The 11390-nt window shown below is 50.2% G+C and overlaps 1 pseudogene; it reads left to right on the top strand.

Moving 5' to 3' along the window:
• Window positions 1-903: 903 nt before the first annotated feature.
• LOC119314645 lies at window positions 904-10879 on the top strand (annotated as a pseudogene).
• The last annotated feature ends 511 nt before the right edge of the window (window positions 10880-11390 follow it).

Raw genomic sequence — 11390 nt, 5'->3', positions numbered from 1 at the left:
TGTTAAAAAGACAAATATTGAAATGCGATATGTATAAAAAAGACAAATTCATAGCCTGGGAGGATAAATAGTATCATGTGTTAAAAAGTCTCAGATTTTTCTTTTTTGCACAGCCCTTGTTTCAACGTATTTTACCCTGAAAATTTACACACATGTGTGTTAAGCCTTCATGTATACATGTGTTTTTTTACAGAAATTTTTGAAATGTAGGAAATATGAAATTTGACAAAATTCAAAATTTTCAAAACCGAGTTACATGGCGCTCGGCCTGCAAAGACAATATTCGATTTTAAAGAGTTAATAAAGTTAGACCCATTACGAGACGGTGGCTATAAAAAAAACGTATACACCTTTACCCGAAGGGAAGTCAACTCAAATCCAAGACATTTCAATGGTATATGCAACACCGAGAAAACCAGCATAGCTTTTGTCATGCGACGATGACGCGTGAGGTCGTGGGCCATTCCGTGGCAGTGGGAAGGATTCGGTTCGCGGAAACGGAATCTGCCGGGCTGCTCCAATGTCGGCTGAGCCCCAAACCCACCCATCGGGTCGTGTCACGCCCCTGAATATTCAGTCGATGGATGGCTGGCTGTATCACTCCATAAACAAACGAGCTGCGACCTACAGACGAGCCTCCCCTCACCTTTCCGCTCACGCACTCCAGACTCCAGTCCAGTCCAGGTAGTATTGCACCGCAGTTTTGTTGTGCTGTGTCGTGCAACGGTGGCATCGTGCCACTGCTGTCCAGTATAAATAGTGGAGCACGTTAACCGGACAGAACACACATGCTCAACCCACAGCAGCATATGCAAACGCAAACTCGTACTGCTGGCTCGTGTAGTTTGTTAAGCAGCAAGCTTGCATCGGCTGACCTTCCTGGTCACCAGCCACCAATCCACCATGCCGTCGATTGACAAGGCCACCGACAGCGACGAGATGAAGCAGCGGCAGCCGGAGCAGGAGCTGGTCCTGCGTCACGGGCGAGGGAGGCTTCATCGGCTCGTGGGTGGTGAGGCCAACTCCAGCGCACGACTTCAAACGAACGTCCGTATGGTCCGAATTCTGTCCGTTTGGGGCGGGCAATGGGGTCGTGTCCGGGTCATTTTTAGGATGCGGTGGCCGTGCATCCAACGCGCGAACGCATCATTTCCGCATCTTTTTTCAAACGCAAATTCTCGAATAAATCACGCCACGCCTCGTCACGACGCGCCGCGGGTTGCGGGATTGAGCCGAGCCGAGCTCACTCCTATGCACTTCTTTTTGCCGGTCAGGAACGGAGAGTCTTTGACAGGTAGGGCCACGATCTGAGACGTCGGATCGTGGGCTACCGACTTGGACGTGGGTTCAGCCCGCGTCTCTCCACGCGCGGCCTCATATATATATGTGGGACGCTGCCAACCCTAGCCGCCACGAAAAAGAACGCATCTCCGCCTCCACGCCCACGTCGTTCCTCTGCTGCTGCTGCCGCCGGCGACTCCGTCCCGTTCACCGCGTACACGGTTAACGGGAGAGCACGCCTCCGAAACCCCGCTTCTCCGGATCCTGTACGGGAGAGGGGCGATTAGGTTTTTGGGTAGCGATTACGCGACTGCTCGCTTCTGTTCATCTACGTCCGCATCACCTTCGTCATCACCATGTCGACCGACGCCGACCGTGCCGCCGCTGAGAAGGCCGAGGCCGACAAGAAGGCCGCCGAGGATGCCGCGGCTGCTGCCACCGCCACCACCGCCGCGTGGCCGATTGGAGGGTATACATCGTTTATCCTTCTCGTGTTTCTTTCTATTGTAGCAGTACTAGCGATATGCGTAGATGTTTCTACTATATGCGTAGTACATGCTCTGTTAGATCGTAATCAGTGTGTTATCAATGCTGTCCATGTCATGCTCATGATTTACTCATGGATTAATTTAATCGAAAAACTACCTATTTTCTTACCAATCCAAAAACCTAATTTGTGTAGGAGTTTCTCAAATTCTGGTTTTGCTGCTGCACTGAAACCGTCCCCGTTTACGGGGACGTACTTTAAGCGTTGGCAGACTAAAACCACCTTATGGCTCACGACCATGAACGTGTTCTGGGTCGCCGGTGTGACTCCCACAAGAACGATTGCTTCTGAACAGGAGAAGGCGTTCAAGGAGGCCACTGTCGTGTTCCTCGGGGCAGTTCTGAGCGTGATTGGAGATAAGCTGGTTGATGCATATTTGCATGTGCGGTCTGCCAAGGACTTGTGGGAGATGCTCGAATCTAAGTTCGGGGTTGCCGTTGCAGGGAGCGAGATGTATATTATAGAGCAGTTCCACGATTACAAGATGGTTGAAAACCGTCCTGTATTGGAGCAGGCTCATGAGATAATATGCATTGTTAAGGAGCTTGAGCTTCTTAAGTGCGAGTTACCGGACAAGTTTGTCGCGGGCTGCATAATCGCTAAGCTTCCCAATTCCTGGAGGAACTTTGCCACCACTCTGAAACATCAGAGGCGTGAATTCTCTATGGAGGATGTCATAGGCCATCTGAGTGTTGAGCAGAATTCAAGGGCAAAGGACTCGCACGGAAAAGGGGTAGAAGGAACTTCTGTGGCCAATATGGTGCATCAGAAGAACTCCAATTCCCACAAGCCCAAGGGAAAGAACGGTGTCCAACAGAGTGCCGACTTTAAGAAGAAGGGTAAGAAGACCTTCAAGAAGAATAAGAAGGATGAGGGCTGCTTTACTTGTGGTTCGCTTGAACATTGGGCCAACAAGTGCCCAAACAAGTATAAGAAGCAAGGACAGGACTCCAAGTCTGTCAATATGATTGTGAGCAACAATGAGAGTGGTGCATCTGGGTACGGTAATTTATTTGCTGTATTTTCAGTTTGGCCGTCCACCGATTGGTGGGTCGACACAGGTGTAGGTGTTCATGTGTGTGCTGACATTTCATTGTTTTCTTCTTACCAGGCCACAGGTCACGGGTCCGTACTGATGGGGAATGGCGCGAGTGCTTCTGTTCTTGGTGTTGGCACGGTCGATCTGAAGTTTATTTCGGGAAGGATCGTGCAGCTGAAGAACGTGCAGCATGTCCCCGCCATCAAGAAGAACCTCGTTTGTGGCTCCCTTCTATATAGAGAACGGTTTAAGTTGGTATTCGAGTCTAATAAATTAGTTGTTACGAAATATGGACTATTTGTTGGAAACGGTTATGAATGCGGAGGCATGTTCCGCCTTTCTCTTGCAGATCTATGTAATAAAGTCGTGAACAATATTCATTTGAGTGTTAATGAATCTGAAGTCTGGCATTCACGTCTTTGTCACATTAGTTTCGGTGTTATGACGCGGCTAGCAAAATCGAATTTAATCCCGAGTTTTACTTTAGCCAAAGGTTCTAAGTGCCATTCGTGTGTGCAATCCAAGCAACCTCGCAAGCCTCACAAGGCAGCAGAGGAGAGACACTTGGCGCCACTGGAACTCATACATTCTGATCTTTGTGAGATGAATAGTGTGTTGACTAAAGGCGGAAAGAAATATTTCATGACTTTGATAGATGATTCCACTAGATATTGCTATGTGTATCTGTTAAATACTAAAGATGAGGCTCTACACTACTTCAAAATCTATAAGGCAGAAGTTGAGAATCAACTTGAAAAGAAAATTAAACGAGTCCGGTCAGATCGTGGTGGAGAGTACTTCTCGAAAGAGTTTGATGCCTTTTGTGCGGAACACGACATTATTCACGAGAGGACGCCTCCCTACTCACCCCAGTCAAATGGGGTTGCCGAGCGGAAAAAACGTACCCTAACTGATTTGGTTAACACCATGTTAGATACGTCGGATTTATCCAAGGCATGGTGGGGGGAGGCTATAAATACATCCTGTCATGTCCTGAATATAGTTCCGACAAAGGATAACGAGATCACTCCTTACGAGATGTGGACCAAGAGAAGGACAACACTCTCGTACTTACGTACCTGGGGATGCTTGGCGAAAGTTAATGTGCCGATCCCCAAAAAGCGTAAGCTTGGACCAAAGACTATGGACTGTGTTAATTTGGGCTACGCTATGAATAGTGTTGGCTACAGATTTCTAGTAGTGAAATCTGAGGCACCTGACATGAAGGTCGGTACAATTATGGAGTCTAAAGATGCTAAATTCTCTGAGGACATTTTCCCCATGAGAGATGTACAAAGCACTTCTAGACAGGAATCTGAGGAGACTCCTGAACCTGCCATTCCGATGGAATATTATAATCAAACACATGATGAAAATCCTGAGGAGGATAATGAGGAATCCCTTGGTAGGGGTAAGAGATAAAGGACTGTAAAGACCTTTGGTGATGATTTCTTCATATACCTCGTGGAGGATAATCCCACTTCTATTTCAGAAGCGTATGCATCTCCAGAAGCTGACTACTGGAAGGATGCAGTTCGTAGCGAGATGGATTCCATCATGGCTAACAGGACTTGGGAGCTTACTGAACGTCCTTATGGTTGCAAACCATTGGGATGCAAGTGGGTGTTCAAGAAGAAGCTTAGGCCCGACGGTACGATAGAAAAGTATAAGGCTAGGCTTGTGGCCAAGGGCTACGCCCAGAAAGAAGAAGAAGATTTCTTCGACACCTATTCACTTGTGGCCAGACTGACCACCATTCGAGTATTACTCTCGTTGGCGGCCTCACATGGTATTCTCATTCATCAGATGGATGTTAAGACGGCTTTCCTGAACGGAGAGCTAAAGGAGGAAATCTATATGCAACAGCCTGATGGCTTTGTGATGGATGGTCAGGAAGGAAAGGTGTGTAAGTTGGTGAAATCTTTGTATGGCCTGAGACAAGCGCCTAAGCAATGGCATGACAAGTTTAATGAAACATTGACATCTGTTGGCTTTGTTGTTAATGAGGCCGACAAATGTGTATACTATCACTATGGTGGGGGCGAAGGAGTTATACTGTGTTTGTATGTTGATGACATACTGATATTTGGGACTAATCTCAAGTTGATCGAGGAAGTTAAGTCTTTCCTATCTCAGAACTTTGAGATGAAGGACCTTGGAGTGGCTGATGTTATCTTGAACATCAAGCTATTGAGAGATGATGAAGGTGGGATTACACTTCTGCAATCCCATTATGTTGAGAAGGTGTTGAGTCGTTTTGGATATTCGGACTGCAAACCATCTCAAACACCATATGATCATAGTGTGCTAATTCAAAAGTCTAAAGGCACAGCTATAGATCAATTGAGATACTCTCAGATTGTTGGTTCACTCCAGTATCTAGTGAGCGCAACGAGGCCTGACATTGCATTTGCTATTAGCAAACTGAGCCGGCTTGTTTCCAAACCGGGTGATGTACATTGGCGTGCTCTTGAGAGAGTTATGCGCTATCTGAAAGGTACTATAAACTATGGACTTCACTATACCGGATACCCGTCGGTACTTGAAGGGTATAGTGATGCGAATTGGATCTCTGGTGCTGATGAGATGAAGGCCACAACTGGGTATATGTTTACTCTTGGAGGTGGTGCTGTTTCCTGGAAGTCTTGCAAGCAAACGATCTTAACAAGATCGACAATGGAAGCAGAATTAACAGCATTAGACACATCGGGTGGCGAAGCAGAATGGCTTCGAGATCTGTTGATGGACTTGCCAGTGGTTGAGAAGCCGGTTTCGGCCGTCCTTATCAACTATGACAATCAAACAGCTATTGTCAAGGTGAAGAGTTCAAAGGACAACATGAAGTCCAACAAACACATAAGAATGAGATTGAAAGATGTCAGAAAATTGAGGAACTCCGGAGTGATAGCATTGGATTATATTCAAACGGCTAAGAATCTGGCAGATCCCTTTACTAAAGGGCTATCACGTGTTGTGATAGATAGCGCATCAAATGAGATGGGTATGAGACCCACATGAGTTGCCTTGGTAGTAACCCAACCTATGTGATCGGAGATCCCGTGAAGTAGGACCTGGGAAAACAAGCCAGTGGTGAACTGAGGAGAGTAACTTTAATTACCCACTCCATTGGAGATTCAATACTCTCGGAAACTGTATGGAAGGATGACTACTGTCTTAATGTGTTCCAAGGCTTATATCCATAAGCAAGATGCTATCCTACAGAGCGATCTTTGGAGGAACACACCTATATGAGCCCGACTGCTAGTCACAGTCTATGAGATTGGGGTGATCTCTAGCAAGCTCATGAACAGGACATGAGTGTGACTAATATGCTCCACCCGAGGGGTCGGCCTTCGGCAGCCTCGTATCAGTGAGACTTGTGGTGAAACTTCTTGACGCCAAACTGACAATTCAGGGCATAGTCCATTGTTCAGTTGTGAAGGAGTGCAACTACTTGGTCTAGGTGGAGCTCAACCTTAATCGGTCTTCATTAAGATGTTGGTATATCAAAACAGCGTTTGGAACAAAGGACAAAGTGGGCCCCTGAGATCTGGTGGGGCATTGTTGAAATATGAGATGGGCCTAGAGCCCATATGACAATTTCAGATTTGATCTCTAAGGGCCCATGTAGGTGGCATGACAAGGTGGTGGGAAGTTTAGTCCCACCCTAGAAATGGAAGGAGAGTTGGAGTGGTTTATAAGGGATCCTCTCCCTCATGCTATTGGAGCTTGAGAAGAAATGAGGCCCTCGTGCACTCCTCCTCCTCCGCTCGCCTCGCCACGCCACGCCTCGTCATGACGCGCTGCGGATTGCGGGATTGAGCCGAGCCGAGCTCACTCCTATGCGCTTCTTTTTGCCGGTCAGGAATGGAGAGTCTTTGACAGGTAGGGCCACGATCCGAGACGTCGGATCGTGGGCTACCGACTTGGACGTGGGTTCAGCCCACGTCTCTCCACGCGCGGCCGCACATATATACGTGGGACGCTGCCAACCCTAGCTGCCACGAAAAAGAACGCATCTCCGCCTCCACGCCCACGTCGTTCCTCTGCTGCTGCTGCCGCTGGTAACTCCGTCCCGTTCACCACATACACGGTTAACGGAGAGCAGGCCTCCGAAACCTCGCTTCTCCGGATCCTGTACAGGAGAGGGGCGATTAGGTTTTTGGGTAGCGATTACGCGACTGCTCGCTTTTGTTCATCTACGTCCGCATCACCTTCGTCATCACCATGTCGACCGACGCCGACCGTGCCACCACTGAGAAGGCCGAGGCCGACAAGAAGGCCGCCGAGGATGCCGCGGCTGCTGCCACCGCCACCACCGCCGTGTGGCCGATTGAAGGGTATACATCGTTTATCCTTCTCGTGTTTCTTTTTGTTGTAGCAGTACTAGCGATATGCGTAGATGTTTCTACTATATGCGTAGTACATGCTCTGTTAGATCGTAATCAGTGTGTTATCAATGCTGTCCATGTCATGCTCATGATTTATTCATGGATTAATTTAATCAAAAAACTGCCTATTTTCTTATCAGTTCATGCCAGCGGCCCTAGTTCACACCGGCAACATAACCCGCCTACACGACCTCGCCAGCAACACAGCCAACCTTCAAAATGAATAATTTTATCCCCGGCAACACAGCCAACCTCCGACACGAATAGGTTTCTCGCCGGCACAAAGCCAACGGCCGGCACCCATGCCAGCCTCCAAAAAGAACGACCATAGCCGAACAGACCACCGGTTCAGGCCGTCAGCGTCGAACATCTCCTTCTGCCGGGCCTCGAACCAGCTCCTCGTCTTCTCGCTCATCTTGCTCAAGTTCACGCTCATGATCGCTAGCGCCACCTCCCTTGCTTTGGTTGCGGCATTGGCGACCTCAATGTTGAGCTGCCTCTGCCTGGCCGAGGCATTGGCGGCCTCAATGTCGAGCTGCCTCTGCCTGGCCGAGGCATTGGCGGCCTCAATGTCGAGCTGTCTCTGTCGGGACGCCTCCTCCATGTCGATCTTCCTCTTCTTGGCTGCCTCCTCCATCTCAAGCTTCTTTGTTTGAAGCTCCAGGTATTGCTTCATTTGCTCCTCCTTGCTTTGTCGCTTTTTCTCGTCTTTCACATCCTTTTGAGACATCATGGCGTGCAAATTCTAATGCAAGGCCATGGATGACGCATCACGTATGTTGTCCATCTTGGAGTTGGTCTTATCCCTCGGCCTCTTCAACGCCTCACCATCTCCACCTTCGGCCAACGCGGCCGTCTTATTGCCTCTCTTCCTTTGAAGTTCACAGTATTGATCTTTGAACTTAGCGCAATTGTTGACGAGCGTCCAACAATGCGTAAGAGTGAATGGCTTGTCGTTGTGCCGGACCTTGAATGCTTCCAAAGATTGAAATGCCTACACGATCAACAACAATTGGACATGCAAACATATAGAAGGCCGAAGTCTCATGGACGTAGCAACGGAAGATAAGAGAGCATACCATGTCCCCAATGCCGAGACCACTCACGGGACGTACTTCAATGCTCTCAAGTGCGGCACAATTCTTGTTGCATTCTTGTTGGATGAACAACCACCTCTTTTGAATCAAGGTGATGCCACAGTCGCTCGTAAATTGGTAGGGCGCAAACAAATTTCTTTCATGCAATGTTTTGTGAACTCTTGTCCAAAAAACAAGTCCCTTTTGTTGCGCACCGGTCCCCGGATCTTGGCCAACCTCCATCCATCTTTGGCAAATCAACTTGTCCTCCTCTTGTGAGTATGATCCCGTACGAATGCTCTTCTTCCTCTTTTGTGCTTTCGCTCTTTGGGTGAGCTCGTCGATGAACAATGGCTCACCCCCAATATCAATGCCTTCCTCTTCTTCATCACCATCACCTTCGCAATAGATGTCATCATCTTCATGCCACGAGTCACCATGGTCATAGTCAGCATGGTCGTGGGCCTCAATGTCTTCATCGGCAATGTACTGGTCGCGGCCATCCTGAGTTTGGGTCTCCTCGGGATCGTAGGCATCACCATGCCTACCCTCGTAGATGACATTCTCCATGAACTGGTTGTAGAAGGGGTCGTCAACCGTTGGCATTGGTGTTGGCATTTCATCGAACAGGACGCGGGGCGATGGCATGGTGCCCCTAGACGGCGGCCGTGCTTGCTTTCTTTGCATCTCGACGGACGGCCGGCCGCCGCTGCTGTACCCCGACATGATGTTGAGGTCGATGACGGCCAAGGGGCGCGGGGTGGACGACACGATCACGCCAACGTCCGGCGACCCCGAGAAACGGATCTGACCTTCGTACCTCGGCGGAGGAAAACCGGGCGACAAAGGCGTGATCCGTGACGTCAGCGAGGGGCAGTGCAGAGGCCTGGTGACCGACGAGCCTGTGCTCATCGGGCCGACGGGCACTGCCGAGAAACTCACCGGACGACAAATCCCGAGAATGAGGAATTTGGTGGGGCATCGGTCATGGGCGGGAGGGTGGTGGGGCGGGATGTGGGAGGGTTTGGGTGAAATGACGTGAAACGGGGCGTCGGGCTGGTGCTTTATGCCACCGACGGGCGGGCCAGGGGAGGACAAGCGCGCGTGTCCCGCCCGTCCGCGCGCTGTCTGTTTCACCTCAAAAGCGGCCTAAACTCGAGTCGAGGATGGGTCGAAAGCGGACATAAAACGGACAAAAATCCGTTTTGCACCCGGACATGATGGGGTCGCACGCTGGAGTTTGTCTGAAGTAGCTCTTCCTCCATGGCTACCGTGTCAGGGGAACCTCCATGGACCCCGGTAAGTTGGTCACAATTTGCTTACACATGGATAACTAGCACTGAAAATCGTCTTTACATCAGATGGTTTGGCGTGCATTAGTCCATGATTGATCTTGCTGAATTCTGTGGCTCATCCAATGGTGGAGTGGTTTCTGCAGCTGACCAAAAGAACGGGCACCTGCTGGCGCTGGAGGCCACTGAGGAGAGGCTCACCCTGTGCCGCGCCGACGTCCTTGACTAAGACGGCCTCCGCGCCGCCTTCTGCAACTGCCGCGGGGTCTTCCACGTCACACCCCCTGTCTCCAATGACCCTGTGAGTTCGCTTCCTCTGGTCCGCTCACTTCTTCGTGTGGCCTTAACAAAGGGCGACACACTTACTTGCTACATGTGTGCTGGTCGCTTGCAGGACCTTGTGCCGGTCACCCTTGAGGGCACCAAGAACGTGATCAGCGCGGCGGCAGACGCCGGCGTGCGGCGCGTGGTCTTCACCTCGTCCTACGGCACTATGCACATGGACCCCAACCGTAGCTCCGACGCAGGGCTCGATGAGACGTGCTGGAACGACTATGATTACTGTAAAAATAGTGCGGTAAGAATACTCTACTCAATCGCACACCAAACTTTCTCGACTAGACTGAACTTAAGAATACTTTGTGTATTATGGCAGAGATCACGGTGATGGAGGATACATCAAAGAGGGGCCTTGAGCTGGCGGTGGTGGTGCCGTCTATGACCATGGGCCCCATGCTGCAGCAGTCACTCAACTTCAGCAGCTTCCACGCTGCCTCACCGGCACCAAACCCACCTACCCTAACACCGTCACCGCATACACCGACGTCCGTGACGTCGCCCGGGCCCATGTCCTCGTCTACGAGCACCCCGACGCACATGGTCGGTACCTCTGCATCAGCGCCATGCTGCATCGCGTGCACTTCCTCCAGCTCCTCGGTGACCTCATCCTGCAGTACCACATAACCGCCAAGTACGAGCACATGATGATTGATCTTATTTCAACGTATTTGATTCAATTTTGGGTGTTGCTGGCTTGCTCAATGCTCACTATGGATTCGTCCGCGCGGCAGGTGCGAAGACAACGACAAGCGCATGGTGAAGCCGTACAAGTTCTCGAACCGGAGGCTCAGGACCTGGGATTGGACTTCACTCCGTTGAGGGAAAGCTTGTATGAGACAGTGACGTGCTTGCAGAAAAAGGGCCACCTGCCTCTGCCCATTGTTCGCCTGGCACCAAAGCGTGTGTACTTGTAACACGATCTGGGACAAGTTTGTTCAAAGAAATATGTTGGGAAACGTAGTAATTTCAAAAAAATTCCTACGCACACACGGGATCATGGTGATGCATAGCAACGAGAGAGGAGAGTGTGTCCATGTACCCTCGTAGACAGAATGCGGAAGCGTTAGCACAACGCGGTTGATGTAGTCGTATGTCTTCACGATCCGACCGATCCAAATACCAAATGCATGGCACCTCCGAGTTGTGCACACGTTCAACTCGATGACGTCCCACGAGCTCCGATCCAGCAAAGCTACACAGGAGAGTTTCGTCAGCACGATGGTGTGGTGACGGTGATGATGATGCTACCGACGCAGGGCTTCGCCTAAGCACCGCTACGATATGATCGAGGTGGATTATGGTGGAGGGGGGCATCGCACATGGCTAAGAGATCAATGATCAATTGTTGTGTCTATGGGGTGCCCCTGCCCTCGTATATAAAGGAGGAAGGGGAGGAGGCGGCCGGCCAGGGAGAGGCGCACCAAG

The sequence above is a fragment of the Triticum dicoccoides genome, chromosome 6A (assembly GCF_002162155.2).
Source record: "Triticum dicoccoides isolate Atlit2015 ecotype Zavitan chromosome 6A, WEW_v2.0, whole genome shotgun sequence".
NCBI lineage: Eukaryota > Viridiplantae > Streptophyta > Magnoliopsida > Poales > Poaceae > Triticum > Triticum dicoccoides.
This window is presented reverse-complemented; position numbering and strand designations above follow the sequence as displayed.